This window comes from Choloepus didactylus, chromosome 14 (genome assembly GCF_015220235.1).
Source record: "Choloepus didactylus isolate mChoDid1 chromosome 14, mChoDid1.pri, whole genome shotgun sequence".
In the NCBI taxonomy this organism is placed as follows: domain Eukaryota; kingdom Metazoa; phylum Chordata; class Mammalia; order Pilosa; family Megalonychidae; genus Choloepus; species Choloepus didactylus.
In genome coordinates, this window is record NC_051320.1 from 74,847,716 (window position 1) to 74,868,486 (window position 20,771).

Sequence of the window (20,771 nt, forward strand, 5' to 3'; positions counted from 1 at the left end):
GTGCAATCTTCAAAGGCAGCAGTTCTCAATGATTTTTCCCGCCAACACTTCCCTATAGATACAGGCACCTTTTGACAAAACTAAGAAGGGGGTCTTAGGCCACAGATGACCTTTGATTCCCAGCATGACCCCCCTCCCCCTCCCCCTCTCTGCCCTTTGGGCATGCACAGTGCTATATTAAGAATAATTTTAAGCACAGTCTAATCTGTTTAATTTAAAATGAGGTTGCTATGAATTTTATCCCTTAAACTTACAACTGCAAAAAATATCACACTTGTATGTAGAGCATCCTAAGGGAGTCAAAAAACAACTTCTGGAAATAAAAAACAAGTTCAACAAGGTCACGGGATATAAAATCAATATACAAAAATCAATTGTAATTTTATATACTAGCAACAAACAACCTGAAAATGAAATCTAGAAAACAATAACATTCACAATGGCACCAAAAAGGATAAAATACCTAGGAATAAATTTAACAACAACAACAAAGAAAAAACAAACAAAAACAAAAAACACTGAAAGCTGCAAAATGTTGCTGAGAGAAATTAAAGAAGTTCTAAAGAAATGGAGATAAAGTCCATGTTTATGATTTGGAAGATGGAAATTCTCCCCAATTGGATCTACTGATTCAGTGCAATCCCTATTGTGCATGGGCCAGTGTTCTGTCCTCAGGAGCAGCTCAGTGCTGTACCTGAGCCTTGGTCACTTGGAGCCCAGGAGCTGGGCTAGAGGAAGTGGTTTCTCCCAATGCAGACACCTGTGCTTGGTAAGAGCTTAAAAAGTTTTAATTGAAATCGATTTCCTGGTTATATGTTGCAGCCAAATAAACTAAATGTAGCTAAATGAGGTCAATGAGTAGATGTAACCAGCCAGGGTCAAATGCACTCAAAAGACATCAGTAAAGAAATGAAAGGACAAGTTACTGACTGGCTTGAGAAATGTTTGCAAATCTTACATTTTGTGAAAACTAGGTCCATGATATATATAAAGAACACTTACAACTCAATAACAATAAGATAAGCAATCCAATTAATACACGGGCAAGACACTTGAATTGACTTTTCGCCAAAGAAGACATATGAATGGCTAAAAAGCACATGAAAAGATGCTCAACATCATTAGTTATCAAGGATATGCAAATTAAAATCATAATGAGATACCATTCCCTGCACACTAGAATGGTTATGATCAAAAAGAGACAATAACAAGTATTGGGCAGAATGTAAAGAAACTGGAACATTCACACATTGCTGGTGGGGATGTGAAATGGTGCAGCCACTTTGGAAAATGGTTTTCAGTTTCTTAAACAGTTAAACATAAACTTACCATATGACTCAGCAATTCCACACATAGGTATCTACCCAAGAGAAAAAAAATGTATATACACAAAAAAACTTGCATCTAAGTGTTCATAGCAGGGTTATTACATGAAAACCCCTAACTGGAAACAGTCTAAATACCTATCAACTGCATACTGGTTAAACAAAATGTGGTACTCAGCAATAGAAAGGATTGCTATACAAATATATGCTCCAACATGGATGAACTTCAAAAACATTATGCTAAGAGAATGAATCCAGAAACAAAGAACTACATACCATGTGATTTTCTTTATATCAAATATCCAGAAGAAACAAATCTGTAGAGATATAACCCAAACCAGAGGTTGTCTGGGGTTGGGCATGGGAGCAGGGATTGACTGCAAACAGACACAAGGGAACTGGTTGGAGTGATGAAGATGTTTTAAAATTGGATTGTGGGAATGTTGGTACATCTCTATAAACTTTCTAAAAACCGTTGACTCGTACTCTTAAATGGGTGAATGCTGGGGTATGCATTATACCGCAACAAAGCTGTTGCATAAAAATAACCAGCAAGGTCTGGAGAGTGAGAAGGTATAGATGAAACAAGTTTGGCAATATATCGATAATGGCTCAGGCTGCATGATGGGTAATAAGAATTCATTATACTTTTCCTTTTTGCCCTTTGTGTACATTTGAAATTTTCATAATAAAAAGCTAAAAAGAAATTTTTAGAAAGGAAATGTTGCACTTTATTTTCTTTAAACAACATTACATCTAACTCAGATGCGGTGTCGTTGGATGCCACCAGGCTGGAGGAAAATTCAATCTTAGTCATTATCTTGATCCCGTTGTTTGGGTCACTCATCAATGTGGGAGGCTCATGAGGTGTCTCAAAAGTCTTGAGGACTTGGGGTCAGGGAAATATGGTCAGAAGCTGGTATGAATGATCCCTAAAAAGAAGTGTGCGGTGCTGCATCATGCCAAGGCTGGGCCCAGGACTCTTCTCTGAGGCCTGTAGTACCCGAGCTAGGGCCAGCCTCACTCAGTCCCCTCTAGGCTCAGGTTCCTGGGTGGCCATTGCCCTCTGAGGCCTGAACCATTTGTTCTCAAGGAGGGGTGGGACTTCCTGACACTGGGGTGGACCATACCACCCAACCTCTTCTCAGTCCCGGGAGTAACTTCTCCCATCTCCTCTGGAGCTCTTATCTTAATGTCCTCCCTGGATTTAGGTTTTTACAATGGTCAAGGAAAAAGTTCATCTTGCAGCAACATCTGCTTTAGGTCAGGCTAATACACCTGAGGTGGGATACAAAAAATATTCTCTGATTTAAGATAGCGTGTGTGTGTGTAAAATAAAGAGAAAAAAAATTAAATAACCCTCATCTTTTCAAATTTGTCTTAAGCATACAAGCTTTAGTGCATCCATTTATTTAATCATTCATGAAACAAGCATTTATTGAGCCCCTCCAGATAATGCCAAGCTCTATCTAAAGCTCTGAAAATATATCAGTGAACAGAACCGATAAAGACCTGCTTTTATGCAGCTTACATTCTAGGGCTTTTGTTTTCAAACTTTAATGTGCATGAGAGTCACCTGGAGATATTAAAATGAAGATTCTGATGCAGTAGGTATGGGGTGCTGCCTGAGATTCTGTATTTCTAACAAGCTCCCATAGGGTGCCCCATGTTCCTTGTAAGGCTCTAGGGGGTGAACTGGGAAAGATTTGGAAAACCCAAGAGTGAGTGTAAGCCAGAAGTTAGGATTTAGGGAATGATTATGATTACTGAATCATCATATAGATATTTATTTTTACTTTTTTAGTGTATTAGAATAGCTAGAAGGAAATACCTGAAATTGCTGAACTATAATTCAGCTGCCTTGATCTCTGATAATGATTATATAACTATGTAGTCTTTATCTTGTGATTGTAAAAACCTTGTGACTGACCCTCACTTGTACCCGTTTATCCTGTTTTTCAACTTTACAGTCTTGTGATCACTAAAGACAGCCCAAAACTAACCCATCCCAATTTCAAAACTCTCTTGCCAGAACAAGATGATCTAAGCAAAATTGGTCCACCTGACATGCACAGTAGGTTAAACTTTAACCTATACGTGACCTATACCTCATTTTAATGCTAAAAATCATGCCCATCATATTAAGGCCACTATTTTCTCACATGTATGTTCTGTGACTAAACTTGTTATTAATCTGCACATGCTCAATAATTAGATCATCTCTAACCTCAACATCTTGAGCCATTGTGCTCATTATCCTAAAACCTGCCTATCTTTTAATACTATAAAACCATCAGAGTTACTGGAGTTTGGGGAGACAAATTTTTAGGCCAATAAGCTATTTGATCTCCTGCTTCACACCTAGCAATAAACTTTCTCTCTTTGAAACCTTGGTGTCTCAGGAATGGGTCATTTGAGCACATCGGGCAGAGAACCCACTGTTTTGGATCAGGGTCATTCATCATTTACAAAGTTTGGTACTGAATTATCTGCAACTTGCTTCTGGCCTGTGCTGAGCTGTGGTCATTAATATACTGTACCCTAAGGGACCCTACACTTGTCACTTGGTCCCCAAGTAAACTATTTCTCTCTCTTGACATGGAGACAGCGGTGGCCACATAGCCTAACTGCTCACACTGTCTAACAGCTACACTATCTGTTTACACCCAGGGGCCTTGCAACACAGCTACAGGTCTGGACCAGCACACCAGCCTTCCCTGAGGGATCTCATCCTGTTTTGCACTTCAAAGGCCCATCTGACAGATATCAAAGGTGTGTCTAGCTCTTTGGAGCCAGAGCCTGAGCCCTTTCCTGTTCTTTTGTTTTAACTCTTTCCTGCCCACCACTCCTAGGTTATAATTTTAATGAGAGAATGAAAAGGAAGAAAGCAAAATTAAAAAAAAAAAAAAAAAAAAACCTAAAAAATGACCCTTGTTTTTACTTATTTTTTGTATATGCATTTCTTCTCTTGGGAAACAATCTGTTTACACTCGGCTTGGGATTTCTGCACAGAGTTGGTTAATTCTGTGCATGCCCTGTGGCTGTGGTCTAAAATAGAGGCGTTTTCCTAGACATAGCCCAGGATATTGTAAGATGGTACAAGGTTACAGTAATTCTGCTTCTAGAAATCTTTTCTAATGAAATCATCAGAAATGAACAGAAAAATGTCTGTTAAAGGAAGCTCATCATAGCATTACTACAATAGCAAAATTTTAGGGAAAGAAACTCTAAATATCTGACCAGAGGGAAGTGGTCAAATATATTTATTTAATGGAATATTATGTGGCTGATACTGATCAAAGCAGAGGTTCTCTGCCAGATGCTCACAAATGACCAAGGGGTTTCAAAGGGAGAAAGAGTTTAATGCCAAGTGTGAAGCAAGAAAAACAGACAACTTAATCTGAATGAACTGCAGTTACTCCAAGAGTGTCATAGTATCAAAAGACGGATAGGTTTTAGGATAATGAGTATATAATGGCTCAGGATGACAAAGTTAGAGTGGATCTAATTATTGAACATGTGCAGATTGATTATATGCCTAGTCACCGAATGCATGTAAGAAAATTATGGTCTTAACATGATGATGGGCATGATCTTTAGTGTTAGAACGAGGCATAGGTCACTCATAAATTAAGGTTTAAGCTACTGCATGTGTCAGGTGGGCCAATTTTGGTTAGCTCTAGCTTCATCTATTAAGCCAGCTTAGGAACTAGGGTGTGTTAGTTCTGGGCTGACTCAAGTTCCTTCATTAATAAACACTAAGGGCCTGTCTAGTGATCACAAGTCTTTAAAGTTGCAAAACAGAGTAAGGGAGTACAGGTGTGGCTATTCACGAGTTATCAAGAGGCTTTTATAATCATAAGGTAAGGATACAATCATTATCAAAGATCAAGGCATCTGGCTTACAGTTCAGTGAGTTTCAGTCAATTTGGGTATTTACTGTTGGTGATTCTACAATATACTAGGAAGTAAGAAGTCACCTAAGTAATGATTCAGTAACCATAATCATTTGTTAACTTCTCAGTTACACAGCCAGTACATTTTCTTGAGTAACATTTCATGAAAATAGAAAATTACCATATTTCATTCAACATGTATTCAGCAAATCTAACATCTACTATAGACCCAGCTCTCTTGCATCTTTCAGGGAGATAGACAGTAAACAAGTAAACAAATTGATAAACAAGATAACTTCGACTGGCTATAAATGCTTTGAGGAGCATGGAACAGGGTGAGGAAGTGAGCGGGTGACCTTGCACAGCATAGCATGTCATGGAAGGCTCTCAAAAGAGGTTACATTTCAACTAAGACCTGTGAGAACCGGAGGAAAGAAGTTTCTCTTGGGAAGAAGGGATTAGAAGAGTAAGGGCCTTCCTGAGGGCAGGCAGGAGCTTGCTGTGTCCTTGGGACCAAGGCTGGAGAAGCTGGACATGTTAGCAAGGATAAAGGTAGACCAGGTATGCAGGGGCTGTTGGAGGGGGGGATGGCTTACCCTAATATCCTGTCTTTGTGACAAAGGCAACTCTGGTTTAGTGTGGGACACCAATGTGTATACATAAAATACTGGGTGTCCTGGTTTCTCTTGATGCTGGACTGGGGTTCTGGCACCAGAATGCAGGGGTCAGAGGTGGGTCTGGGATATTGTCACCCTGGCCATGCCAATAAAGTTGTGAGCTGAAATCATAGGGTGTGGAGGGAGGCTTCTAGGAAGACTCTTTCAAAGGAACAGTCTCTGCTACTTATCTCCTTGCACTTTTGACTTTTGCGTTTTACTCCTCCCTTTTCTTTTTCTGCAACATGGACAAGATCTTGGAGATATAGCAGTGTCATGCAACAGTGAGACTGAGAGTCAAAGACTTGGGATTTTGTAGGAGGAATATAGAAGGGCCCAGGGCCCCAAGGATGTGGTGGAGGTGCTGCCCTCATTCTGGAATGGTCGCCTTCGGGTTCCTGTTGGTTGGCTGCCCTATCAGGTTTCTGTGACATGAATCAGAATCCAATCCCTGACTGATAAATATAATAAGAAGTTGAGATTTTGTTCTGTGTGTAATTGGAAATCATTAGAAGATTTTAAGAAGAAGAGTGACGTGATCTGATTTAAGTCTGTAACAAATCCCTTTATCTGCTAAAAGAAGACTAGACTGAAGGTCCTAGTGGTGAGAGCAATAGATGGCCAATGCAGAAACCCAGGAGAGAGTTGATGTTAGCATAGGCTAGGGTTACAATGAAGATGAGGGCATCCTGGACAGATTTTGAATGTACTTTATAAAGTCAAAAAGGGAAACAAAACTGTACACACAGTAAGATAATAGTAGTCAACATTTATTAAGTATATGCTATGTGCCAAAGTTCAAAGCATTTTATATTTATTAACTCACTCGTTTAATCTTTCCACTCTCCCTGTGAAGTAGGAAAACTTTTTATCTGCTTGTATAGATAAGAAAACTAAGGTATATAGAGGTTAAGTACTCTGCTTGTAAGGAATCGAGGATATCATCCTCCATTTTGTGTTTGTGGGTGGGTGGGTGTGTCAGTCCCTGCATGTGTAGGAAGGAGTGTAGATAGGGGGATATACATGGAGACATCCATAGAAAACAGACTAGAAAGAAACATACCAAATGTATTAGAAAGTTTATCTCTGAGCAAAAGGATTACCTGGAATTTTTATTCTTGATATTTTTCTCAGTTTATTTCTATTGTGAACATATATTACTTTTATACTTATGCAGGGGGATAACTAAACTAGAAAAATGTGGTTTAGCTATATGGTGTTTAGTAGTAGACTTAGTATCATCTCAGGCAATTTAAGCAAAGAGAGGCAGGTCTAAGTATAGTTATCATGGTGATGACAGAATGCTAAGCTCAGTGGTGAAAATTAAGTCAGGCAGGTTGAGTACCTAGACACAAGGCCACAACTGTGGCTTCCTCACGCTAGCTCTGTCATCTATCCACTAATTGATGATGTCTTCTAGGAAGACTCCTATTGAAATAACCAAACTCTTCAGCTTTCCAAATCCTGGCATTGTTGAGAAACAGCTTTTTAGGTACACAGTCTGCCTATTTCTTCAAATGTGCTATCCAGTCTGGATTCTGTATGCCAAGTTGGCTTTCTTTGAAGAATTCCTCTTGTCTGACTTGACATCATTTAGCTCACTTCTCAGGGAAGCACTATACCTGGGATATATGTGTGTGTGTGTATGTATAAAATGCAGAACAATGAATCATTAGGAAGTGAATTTGATTATCAAATTCCTAGTCCTCAAAGATGTTCAAAAGTAAACCACATAAATTGCTTCCATGGCATCCTTTGTTAGAGTCCGAAAATGAGGAGAGGTCATGCAAAATCCAGAGGAAAAAAACAAACAAACAATATTTTACATCCCAAATCCTGAAAGTGTACAGAACCAATATTTTTTTAAGTAGCTTCCAATCACCTTGCAAGTAGTAAAAATTTATTTCATTTTCCAACATAGCCCAATCTCTCTCTATCCTCCAAACCCTTTACATGTCTACTATTTGCCCAGTTCTTAGAACTAACACTTACATATCTAACACCATGACGAGATTAGAAAAAATGTGGCTCAATATGTCAAAATTAGAAAACATGAGGTAGTAAAGTAATGGATTGAAATTCAGGCAATGTTGGTCTTTCACATGCATACATCTTCTTCTTAAGGATATAAGAACATTGGAATATGTCCTCCCTGCATTGTTTAATTCAATTTTATTGAGATATATTCACATACCACACAATCATCCACAGTGTACAATCAAATGTTCATGGTACCATTATACAGTTGTGCATTCATTACCTCAATCAATTTTTGAGCATTTAATTTTTATTACCACACACAAAAAAAGAATAAGAATAAAAGTTAAAGTAAAAAAGAACACCCAAAACATCCCATACCCCCCATCCCTCCCTATTATTCATTTACTTTTTGTCCTCATTTTTCTATTTGTCTGTCCATACACTGGATAAAGGGAGTGGGAGCCACAAAGTTTTTACAATCACACAGTCACACAGTGTAAGCTATATAGTTATACAATTGTCTTCAAGAATAAAGGCTACTGGGTTGCAGTTTAACAGTTTCAGGTATTTCCTTCCAGCTCTTCCAATACACTAAAAACTAAAAAGGTGTGTCTATATAACGCATAAGAATAACCTCCAGAATATCCTCTCAACACTATTTGAGATCTCTCAGCCACTGAAACTTTATTTTGTTCAACTTCTCTTCCCCTATTTGGTCCAAGAAGGCTTTCTCAATCCCACAATGCCAGGGCTAAGCTCATACCTGCGAGTCACATTGCCAGGGAGATTTACATCCCTGGGAGTCATGTCTCACATAGAGGGGAGGGCAGTAAGTTTACCTTCAGTTTTGGCTTAGAGAGACAGGCCACTACTGAACAACAAAAGACGTTCTCTGGGGATGACTCTTAGGCACAATTTTAAGCAGGCTTAGTCTCTCCTTTGCAGCAACAAACTTCATAAGGGCAAGTCCCAAGATTAAGGGCTCAGCTTTCTAGATTGGTAGCCCCCAATGCTTGTGAGCATATTGTCAATTCTCCATGTGGGGAAATTTAATATTTCCATATTTTCCCCCAGTCCCTCAAGGGGACTTTGCAAATACATTTTTATTCTCTGCCCAAATTATTCTGGGATGTACTGGTGCTTCCCAACCAGATTTCACTCCATATTCAATGTTCCATGTAATTATGTTGTTTGAATAAAATGAACATACAAGTTAAATTATATGGTGTGTTACAAAAAATATAGATTTTGCACCAAATAAACATCTCTTCCTTTGGTCTCACACAGAAGCTGAAGTTTTAAAACCACTGTCAATATCACCCTTTACCCTTTAATCTGATTTACCTTAGTCCTAACCAAGTCCATTTGGTTCATATCTCTAATTGAAGTCTGATATCTTTTTTCAGACTCTTTAATATTTGCTGTATGGGGTAATGCTGATATTTATAGTTGCTGGACTCTGTCTGAGTCTCAGGTTTCACACAGATACCCAAAGTTCCAGGGACTGACCAGATTATACACAAAGAGCTCAGAATCTCAGAATTTAGAAATAGCCGTTATAACTCAGGAATAGATGTAACTACTGTAAGAGCTTACAGTCTAGGAACCTTTACAATAAGCCTTCCTCTGATAACCTATGCTCTCAGACTCAATTCTCAGAGTTTGCACATTACAGTTGTCCATATTAGTGAGACATTATAATGTTTTTCTTTTCATTTCTGGTGTATTTCACTCAACATACTGTCCTCAATGTCCATTCACATCACAACTTCACTCCTTCTTGTAGCAGCTCAATATTCCATTGTATGTAAAACAACACAGTTCACCATTCTGTTCATCAATCAATGTACCCTTAGGCCACCACCATCCACTATGAATTGTGAATACTGACACCATAAATCCCAAATGTCCATTCATGTCCCTCTTTTCAGTTCTTCCAAGTATATACCCAGTAACAGGGTTGCAGGACCACATGGCAACCCCATCCTCAGCTTCCTGTGGAACCACCACACTGCCCTCCAGATGGGCTGCACCATTCTACTTCTTCACCAACGGTGATTAGGTACATCCCTCTCTCCACATTTTCTCCAGTGCTTGTATCCATCTGTTTATATTTTAGATGGTTTTATTCATACACCACACATTCCATCCTAAGTAAACAATGGATCCCTGTTTAATCACATAGTTATGCATTCACCACCACTATCTATATAAGGGCATTTCCATTTCTTCCGCAAAGAAAGAGAAAGAGACAAAAAAAGAAAAAAAGAGAAAAAGAAAGAAAAAAATGACAACTAAAAAGCAACAAAAGTATAAAATTAAAATAAAATACAATGAAAAAATCAGACAACACCACCAATGCCAAGAATCCCATACCCCTCCCTTATATCCCCCTCTTATAGACATTTAGCTTTGGTATATTGCCTTTGTTACATTTAATGGAAGCATGTTACAATGTTACTGTTGACTATAGACTCTAGTTTGCATTAATTGTATTTTTTCCCCAATACCACTCTTTTTAACACCTTTCAAAGTTGGCATTCATTTGTTCTTCCTCATGTAAAAACATTCTTATATTTGTACATTTAATCACAATCATTGACCACTCTAGATTTCACTAAGTTATGCAGTCCCAGTCTTTATCTTCTGTCTTTCCTTCTGGTGTCCTACATGCCTCTAACCTTCCTCTTTCAACCGTATTCACAGTCTTTTTTGTTCAGTGTACTTACATCACCCAATACTGTGTTCCAAATCTCTCTCTTCTGTCTTTTCCTATCTGCCTATAGTACTCCTTTAGTATTTCCTGTAGACCAGGTATCTTGTTCACAAACTTTCTCAGTGTCTGTTTGTCTGAGAATATTTTGAACTCCCCCTCATTTTTGAAGGACATTTTTGCCAGATATAGTATTCTTGGTTGGCAGTTTTTCTCTTTTAGTATCTTAAATGTATTACACCAGTTCCTTCTTGCCTCCGTGGTTTCTATTGAGAAATCCGCCCATAGTCTTATTAAGCTTCCTTTGTATATGATGGATTGCTTTTCTCTTGCTGCTTTCAGGATTCTCTCTTTGTCTTTGACATTTGATAATCTGATTATTAAGTGTCTTGGCATAGGCCTATTCAAATCTATCCTGTTTGGGGTACGCTGCACTTCTTGGATCTGTAATTTTATGTCTTTCATAAGAGATGGGAAATTTTCAGTGATTATTTCCTGCATTACTGTTTCTGCCCCTTTTTCCTTCTCTTCTCCTTCTTGGACACCATGACACGTATATTCATACTCTTCCTGTTTTCATTCAGTTCCCTAAGATGTTGCTCATATTTTTCCATTCTTTTCCCTATCTGTTCTTTTGTGTGTAGGATTTCAGATGTCCTGTCCTCCAGGTCATGAATCTTTTCTTCCACCCCCTCTCTGTTATGAGAGACCTCATTGTTCCTTTCCTGCTTGCTCTGGGTTTATCTGTGCTTGTTGCTTGTTTTCAGTAGTCCACATCTGTTAATTAAAACCACAGTTGGAGCTTGGTTGAGTTACTTTCCCTCACTCCAGGTAGCCTGCTTCTTTTTTTCATAGGGAAGTGTTACATCTCAGCCTGCCATGCCATTGGGGTGCCAGCTCTGCAGTTTGGGGAGCTTTACTTACAGTTCTATGCTGTGATCTCAGCCATTCCACCCATTCTAGGCTTGTGTACATTGTGTGTCCAGTCACAGATGTCCCCCAATAGTTGTTACTAGTTGTTCCTGGCTATTTACTACTTGCTTGAGAGGACTAAAGAAATTAAATACCTCTCTGTGCCACCATCTTCCTCCCTGCATTTTTACATAGCATATTTGAAGGGTATAAATTCCATTAGACATTACAAAGCTTATGTCAAAAACTGAAGACACAGTCTAAATAAATCATACTTTATTCATCAGAAATAGTTCTTTGTTCCATTAAAATTTTTGCCATCTCTATAATTTGACCAATTCCTAAGTGAAGGCAGCCATCAGATTATGTAGTCAAATTAGATAGAATGTCAGTGGGAAAGAAACAGATGATGAAGAAATAGTGTTCCTTATCCAATAGAGAAGCTTGATAAAGATTAGAATAGAGAAGCTTTAGGATAAGAGTTGACTAAGGACCAGAGCAGTTGGTTACTTTAGAACAGATATGGGGGCTCAATTTAAGCCACATGACAATACTAGTGTTTGGATAAAACAAAGAGAACAGATTTCAGATGTGCAAGACACCACTTCCTAAATGGACTAATTCTGATAAATCACCAAGATATGTGGTTGCTAGATTCCAGATAATGAATCAATACAAAAGAAACAAAGCCTCATAGACATTTTTATTGAAGATGTTCTCACTGTGTCAGTACCGTGCTATAAAAAAAGCAAAGATCTGAGCATAATTATAACCTCTCTCAACAGAGCAAGGAGAAATCAGTTTGAGAAAAGCCCCATTGTAACTCACTGCACTGGGGTTGAAGGAAGGGAATTCTCTCAGCCAGACTGTACAACAGGTTCGAGGGCAAGAGGCTGAATGGTCTATATCCGTGCCACTCAAAGCCTTGGATCTGATTCCTAAACATTAAGTTGGGCTATGCTGTGCAGGCAATGGAAGAATTAAGTCCTGAGAATTGGTCTTACCTCTTTCACCATGCTGGGTCGCCTTGGGAAGGTCAATCAGCTTCTCTAGGCTGGTTTCCTCATTCATAAAATATGGTTTTATGACTATTTGAACTTTAATGGCCTTTCCAATTTGAACATTCTGATTCTTCTTTCTCCTTCCTCTAGATCAATGATTTGTATTCTTTTATTCCAACTGCAGGGCAGTGTCATTAAGGTTAAGTTCTGACAAATGAGAAGGGAAGACCCAAAATGTACAGAAAAAGAGGCTTGCCAGCCCACTGCCTCTGGTGTGCTGGATTGCATTTCTGTTTATCAAATATTTCCCTTTCCTTTCTTGTAGAACCCCTTCCTAAGTGAGGATTATATGTCTCTGCTCTGTTGAACACAGGGCTGGCCATATGAACTTGTTTTGGCCAATGGAATGTGGGTGGAAGTGATGTATGCCACTTCTAAGCTGAATATTTTAGACTTGTCATGTCCCTTTCCTCTCTTTTATGACAACCACAAATATGTCTGAGATGGAGGATGCTCTGCCAGCCTGTGTCCCAGAGTGATGAAGATTTGGAGCAGTTAACAGTCATGTATGGCAGGCAAGAAATAAACCTTTGTTGTTGCAAGCCACTGCAATTTGGGGGTCATTTGTTACTGCCGATAATTGAATCCTGTATGCCACAGAAGACATGTTCAAGTCTTAATCTGTGTTCCTGTGGGTGTGAAACCATTTGTAAGTAGGACCTTTGTAGATGTTACCATTAATTAATGTGTGGGCTCATTTATAAATAGTATGTCTGAAGACCCTATTGCGATGAGGCCTAATTGAATCAGGTTGGGATTTAATCCTTATGTCTGGTATTCTTATAAGCAAAGGAAATTTGGATGCAGAAGTCAGAAGCCAGAAATCACAGAAGCCTGCAGGAATCAGGAGCAGAGAGAGGGAGAGAGAGAGTGCCATTTGAGAGAGGATTGCTGAAACACTACGGACTCTGAGAGAAAGTGAGTCTGCCAATACTCACAGCTGATCCTGCAGATGTACCACTTCCTTTGTTTGGGACATTTTTACTTTTACATTGCCACCTCACTTACCATCTTTTCACATCCCTACACACACAGATACACCCACACGCCCATGCATATGATTCTAATTACTATTTTTTCCTCAGGTCATGAAATAGACACTACCTTCCCTAGAAAGCCTTCCTCAACTCCAAAGCTATGGCTGAAAATGCCCATCCCAAATGCTTCTATAACATTTGGAATGGACTTCTAGTCTCTGAAACCATGAAACAGTAGATTCCTGCTGATAAAGCCAGCCCATTGTGTGGTATTTGTCATAGCAGCCTGGCAAACTAAGACAGTTAACACAGCAAAACCTAGCCTCTTCTGACTAGTATCCCTGCATTCGAGAAATGACCAACTATGAAAAGCTGTGATTTCAACAGAAAAAATCAGGATTCCAAACATTTATTTTAAGAAGTATCTCTCTTTTCTTTGCTCTTCACTTGAGTACCCTCATCCCTATGGTAGACTGAATTATGTACCCCAATTTAGACAAGTTTTTAATCGTAATCTTCACTTCTGTGGGCATGAACCCGTTGTAAACAGGATCTCTTGAAGACATTACTTTAGTTGAAGTGTGGCCCAACTGAATGAGGGTGGGCCTTATTCTGATTACTGGAGTCCTTTATAAGCAGAAGAAATTCAGACACAGAGAGAGCCACTGGGAGGAGCTGGAAGCAGGAGGATAAGCAGAAAAAAGACAGGAGCCTTGAGAGGATCTGATACTAAAGGAAATTTAGCCACTGATGCTGGGGAACCAGATTCCTCCTGATGGTCTGGGGCCTTTACAACTGGAACAATTATTTTGGAGGAATCTCTGAATAATCCTATTCAAAGGTGACACTTGCCAGGAAACTGGGCGTTATCAGTTGCCATCTGCAAACTCCAACCCCCACAAGCGTTCCTCCAGCAATCTTGGGCTAGCCAGGTTTGTATCCTCTCTGGTGTCATGGTTGGGAATATCAGTCCAGGTTCCTGCTTCCACCCAGGATGGCTGCAGTGTACAGGCAGCACCATTTAGCTGAAAAAGCAAGGGTTTTGGATGCTGTCAGATCTGAATTCAGGCCTTAGGTCAGTCATTTAAGGCTATATTCAGTAACCAAAATTCTAAGATGACCTCCAGTGACCTACACCCTGTGTAATCTCCCTGGAGTGTGGGAGGAACCTGTGAATGTGATTGGTATCACTCTAGTGGTTAGGTTACTAACTAGTTGACTTCTTGTTAATCAGAGGGGAGGTTATCCTGGGCCTGGTCTAAGCAGAGGAAACTTTAAAGAAGGTGAAGTGTCAGAGAGACATGATTCTGCTCACCTGGAAGAATGCACACAGCTACATAGTGAATTGCCTGCAGGAGCCATGTGGCAATAGACAGTGGGGATCTCTCTGAGCTGGGAGTGGTCCCTGGCAGTTAGCAAGCAAATGGCACCTCTGTCAGACAGCAGCAGGGAAATGAATTCTGCCAACAGCCAGGGACTTTGGAAGGGGACCACAGGCCTCAGATAAGAATCCCAGCCCCGGCAGACACCTTGATTTCAGCCTGGTGAGATCCTGCATAAGGACCTAGCTAAATTGTACCCTGAGCAGAGGGCCTGACCACAGAAACTGTGAGATAATAAATTTGTGCTGTTTTAAGCTGCTAAATTTGTGGTAATTTGTTGTGCAGCAATAGAAAACTAATACACTGTGTGATTGCGTGACTTCAGGGAAGTTACCTACCTTCTCTGAACCTCATTTTCTTCATCTATGAAACAAGCATGAAGATAATATCCCCTTGTGGACTATTGTTGAAATCAATTTAAATATTTTATGTAGAGGACCTACTCATTCCTTAACATGGATTAATTACCCCTTCCCCCAACCCTAATAGTTTCACCACCATCCATGCCAATGGCTTTTCTGGAATATTCTGTCCTGGTAGCTTCTCTAAGGAAGAAATTCAGGCTATCTTAGGTATCCTTTGCTCAGTGGCCTGTCCTAGAGCTAGTATTCTGATGAAAATCCCTATTGTAATGCATAACCTTGAGGAGTTCAGAGAGAAAATTGCTTTGGGAGGCTTTGTGTGATTAACATTTCAGCTGTTTATGGAATCTTTGTCCTATCATTTCCTGTTTTTAAAAATTAATGTGCTGGTTTCTCCATTATTAAACACCAAGAAGGGGAAGTTCAGCTATACCACAAGGAAATATTTCTATATGATCCAAATAAGTTTCTGAGTTGGAGAATATTTGGAAGATATCCCTTTCCCCTTCACTCAGATGCTGTTTTAATTCCTGTAACTTTTTTTTCTTGGTGTCTGTGCTAGTTTGGTAATGCTGCCGGAATGCAAAACACCAGAAATGGATTGGCTTTTATAAAAAGGGGGTTTATTTGGCTATACAGTTACAGTCTTAAGGCCATAAAGTGTCCAAGGTAACACATCAGTAATCAGGTACCTTCACTGGAGGATGGCCAATGGCATCTGGAAAACCTCTGTTAGCTGGGAAGGCACGTGGCTGGCATCTGCTCCGAAAGTTCTGGTTTCAAAATGACTTCTCCCAGGACGTTCCTCTCTAGCAAGCTTGCTCCTCTTCAAAATGTCACTCACAGCTGCACTGAGTTCCATCTCTAAGTCAGCACGTTTATATGGCTCCACTGATCAAGGCCCACCCTCAATGGGTGGGGCCACGCCTCCATGGAAATATCCCATCAGTTATCATCTACAGTTGGGTGGGGCGCATCTTCATGCAAACAACCTAATCCAAACATTCCAACTTAATCCCCACTATTATGTCTGCCCCACAGATTGCATCAAAGAATATGGCTTTTTCTGGGGGACATAATACATTCAAACTGGCACAGGTACCTTCACTGAAGGATGGCCAATAACATCCAGAAAACCTCTGTTAGCTGGGAAGGCACATGGCTGGCATCTGTTCCAGAGTTCTGATTTCAAAATGGCTTTCTCCCAGGATGTTCCTCTCTAGGCTTTAGCTTCTGTCCAAAATGTCACTCTCAGTTGCTCTTGGGGTGTTTGTCCTCTCTTATCTTCTCTGGAGCAAAAGTTTGCTCTCTAAAGTCATCTCCAAAGTGTCTCTGTAAACTGCAGCTCCTCTCTCAGCTCCTGTGCATTCTTCAAAGTGTCCCTCTTGGCTGTAGCAAGCTCGCTCCTTCTGTCTGAGCTTATGTAGTGCTCCAGTAAACTAATCAAGGCCCATGCTGAATGGGCAGGGCCACACGTCCATGGAAAGGATCCAGTGAAAGATCTCGCCCACAGTTGAGTGATCACATCTCCACAGAAACATCCAATCAAAAGTCTCCAACCCAATCAACACCAATATGTTTCCTGCCCACACAAGACTGCATCAAAGATAATGGCGTTTGGGGGGACATCATACATCCGAACCAGCACAGTGTCACTCCCCAATTCCCAGATCCCTGCCCTCTGCCCATTAGCTGCCCAGTCTGAATTTAAATGACATAAAGGATGTTGTCAAGAGCATTGTGGCTTTTTTCAAATTTTATTTTAATTTTTTTATTGAAATTGTTCACAAACCATACACTTATCCAAAAATCCAAAGTGTACAATCAATTGCCCATGGTACCATCATACTGCTGTGCATACATCACCACAGTTAATTTTTTTTCAATTTTTAGAACATTTTCATTACTCCAGAAAAGAAATAAAGACACACACAAAAAAGGAAACTCAAATCCTCCCATACACCTAACCACCCCCCACCCCAATTATTGATTCATAGTTTTGGTATAGTACATTCGTTACTGTTGATGAAAAAATGTTATAACACTACTAATTGTAGTATAGAGTTTGCAATAGGTATACTTTTTCCTATATGCCCCTCTATTATTAACTTCTAGTTATATTGTCATACATTTGTTCTAGTTCATGAGAGAGATTTCTAATATTTGTATAGTTAATCACGGACATTGTCCACCACAACATTCACTGTTTTAAACATTCCCATCTTTTAACCTCCAGCTTTCCTTCTGGTGACATATGGACTTTGAGCTTACCCTTTCCACCACCTTCACACACCATTCAGCACTGTTAAGTCATTCTCACAACATGCTACCATCACCTCTGTCCATTCCAAATGTTTAAGTTCACCCTATTGAGCATTCTGCTCATAGTAAGCAACCACTCTCCATTCTTTAGCCTCATTCTATATCCTGATAGTTTACATTTTATATCTGTGAATTTACATATTATAATTAGTTCATATCAGTGAGACCCTGCAATATTTGTCCTTATGTGTCTGTCTTATTTCACTCAATATAGTGCCTTCAAGGTTTCTTCATCAACCCATTTTTTTAAGATGGTTTTGTTCACACATCATACATTCCGTCCTAAGTAAACAATTGATGTTTCCCTCTACAGTCACGTATTTATATATTTACTATCATTGCCGCTATCTATATAAGGACCTCTCCATTGCTTTCACAAAGAAGGAGGAAGAGTCAAAGAAGGTAGAGAGACAAGAGAAAAAGAAAAAAAGAAATAGAGAAAACAAAACAAAACAAAACAAAGCAACAAAACAAAACATGACAGCTGGGAAGCAACAAAAGGAAAGACAGCATTGAACTGAAGTAGAATAAAGAGTCAGACAATACAGACAACATCACCAATGTCAAGAGTCCCATACCTTCCCCTATGTCCCCCTCCCATATGCATTTAGCTTTGGTATATTGCCTATGTTATATTAAAGGAAGCATAATACACTGTTTCTGTTAACTATAATGTCTAGTTTGCATCGGTTGTATTTTTCCCCCAATCCCACCCCATTTTTAACACCTTGCAGTGTTGACATTCATTTGTTCTCCCTCATGTAAAAACATATTTGTACCTTTTATCACAATCGTTGAGAATGCTAGGTTTCATTGAGTGATACAGTCCCAGTCTTTATCTTTCCTCTTTCCTTCTGGTGTCCCACAAGCCCCTAACCTTTCTCTTTCAAACATAGTCACAGTCAGCTTTGTTCAGTGTACTTACATTGCTGTGCTACCATCTCCCAAAATTGTATTCCAAACTTCTTATTCCTGTCTTTTCCTTTCTGTCTGTAGTGCTCCCTTTAGTGTTTCCTGTAGCACAGGTATCTTGTTCACAAACTCTGTCATTGTCTGTCAGAGAATATTTTAAGCTCTCCCTTATATTTGAAGGACAGTTTTGCTGGATATAGGATTCTTGGTTGCTGGTTTTTCTCTTTTAGTATCTTAAATATATCACTCCACTTCCTTCTTGACTCCATGGTTTCTATTGAGAAATATGCGCATAGTCTTATCAAGCTTCCTTTGTATGTGATGGATTGCTTTTCTCTTGATGCTTTCAGGATACCTGCTTTATCTTTGACATTTGATAATCTGCTTATTAAGTGTCTTGGCATATGCCTATTCAGATCTATTCTGTTTGGGGTACACTGCGCTTCTTAGATCTGTAATTTTATGTCTTTCATAAGAGATGGGAAATTTTCATTGATTATTTCCTCCAGTATTGCTTCTGCCCCTTTTCCCTTCTCTTCTCCTTCTGGGATACCAATGACATGTACATTCCTGCATTTCGTTTTGTCCGTAAGTTCCCAGAGATGTTGCTCATATTTTTCCATTCTTTTCTCTATCTGTTCTTTTGTGTGTAGGCTTTCAGTTGCCTTGTTCTCAAGTTCCTAAGTGTTTTCTTCTGCATCTTGAGATCTGCTGTTTTATGTCTCCATTGTGTCTTTCATCTCTTGTGTTGTGCCTTTCATTTCCATAGATTCTGCCGGTTGTTTTTTTAAACTTTCAATTTCTACCTTATGTATGCCCAGTGTTTTCATTATATGCTTCATCCCTTTTGCCATATCTTCCCTAAACTTTTTGAATTGATTTAGTAGTAGTTGTTCAAATTCCTGTATCTCAGTTGAAGTGTAAGTTTGTTCCTTTATCTGGGCCATAACTTCATTTTTCTTGGTGTAGGTTGCAGTTTTCTCTTGTCTAGTCATCTGTTTTCCTTGGTTCCCCCAATCAGGTTTTCCTAGACTAGAACAGACTCAGCTCTAAAAGGAGGCAATAGTATCATGGCTCCCTGAGGGTGTCTTAGATTTTACACCCTGTGGGACCTCAAATCACTGTGCTTTTCTGTCCAGCAGGTGGCGCCTGTCAGCCTGTCAGTCCAGACTGGTGTAAGGAGGTGAGGCACGTGGCTGTGTTCCCCCAGGCTCTGGGGTCTGGTTCCGAATGGAAGGCAGATAGTAGAGCTTGTCTCCACCTCTTTCCTTTTAGGGAAAATACACCCCCTAGGGAGAGGTCAATAGCATTTGAACAGTCTCTGACTCTGCTATCTCTGCCCTTGTCTGGGTCTGAGTGCTGGGAATTGAAAATGGCTGAGGCTTTCTTCACTGAGCCAAAAAAGGGACAGTAAGCCCCCTTCAGGGTCAGTCTGCAGACCCCCTCACTTTCACCCATTGGCCAGAGACAGCACCCAGTCCTCTGGGCTTCCCCTCCTTCCCAGAGAGGTCCTCTGCCTCTCCAAGTTCAGTCATCACCAAAAACCTCTGTCTGCTTGTTGGGGATTCATAGCTTGTAGTGAGCAGTCCACACTTGTTAATTAAAACCCCAGTTGGAGCTCAGCTGAGCTGTATTCACTTGCTCTGAGAGTGCTGCTCTCTAACACAGCGAGGCTTTGCAGTTTGGACTGTGGGGGGAGGGGGCTCCCAGCTCGGGTCTGCAGTTTTTACTTATAGATTTTATGCTGTGATCTCAGGCATTCCTCCCAATTCTGGTTGGTGTATGATAAGTGGATGGTCACATTTGTCCCTCCAACAGTTATTCCAGATTATTTACTAGTTGTTTCTGGTTGTTTATTAGTTGTTCCAGGGGGACTGACTAGCTTCCACTCCTCTCTATGCTGCCATCTTCTTCTGCTCTCCCATTGTGACTTTTTAAAAATGCAATGATATTGTATTTGACAGTAGTGTGGAAGCCCATAGCACTGAAGAGTTTTAGAATCAGTAGGGGCTACAAGCATCTAACTTGACTTCTGTATTTTATGGATGAGAAAACCAAGATTTGGTGAGTTTAACTGCCCAAAACAAAACAAAACAAAAAAAACCTACTGATTATTAACTAAATTTTCTCTAAAATAAACCAGGTCTCCCAGACCTACTTTCCTCAAACAATCTGAATCTATCACTTTTGTTTCATATGTATAGGAGTTTCAAACCATTCCTGAGCTGTAAGGATCAAATGCTTTCTTCTCACTTATATTGCCACACTGATCA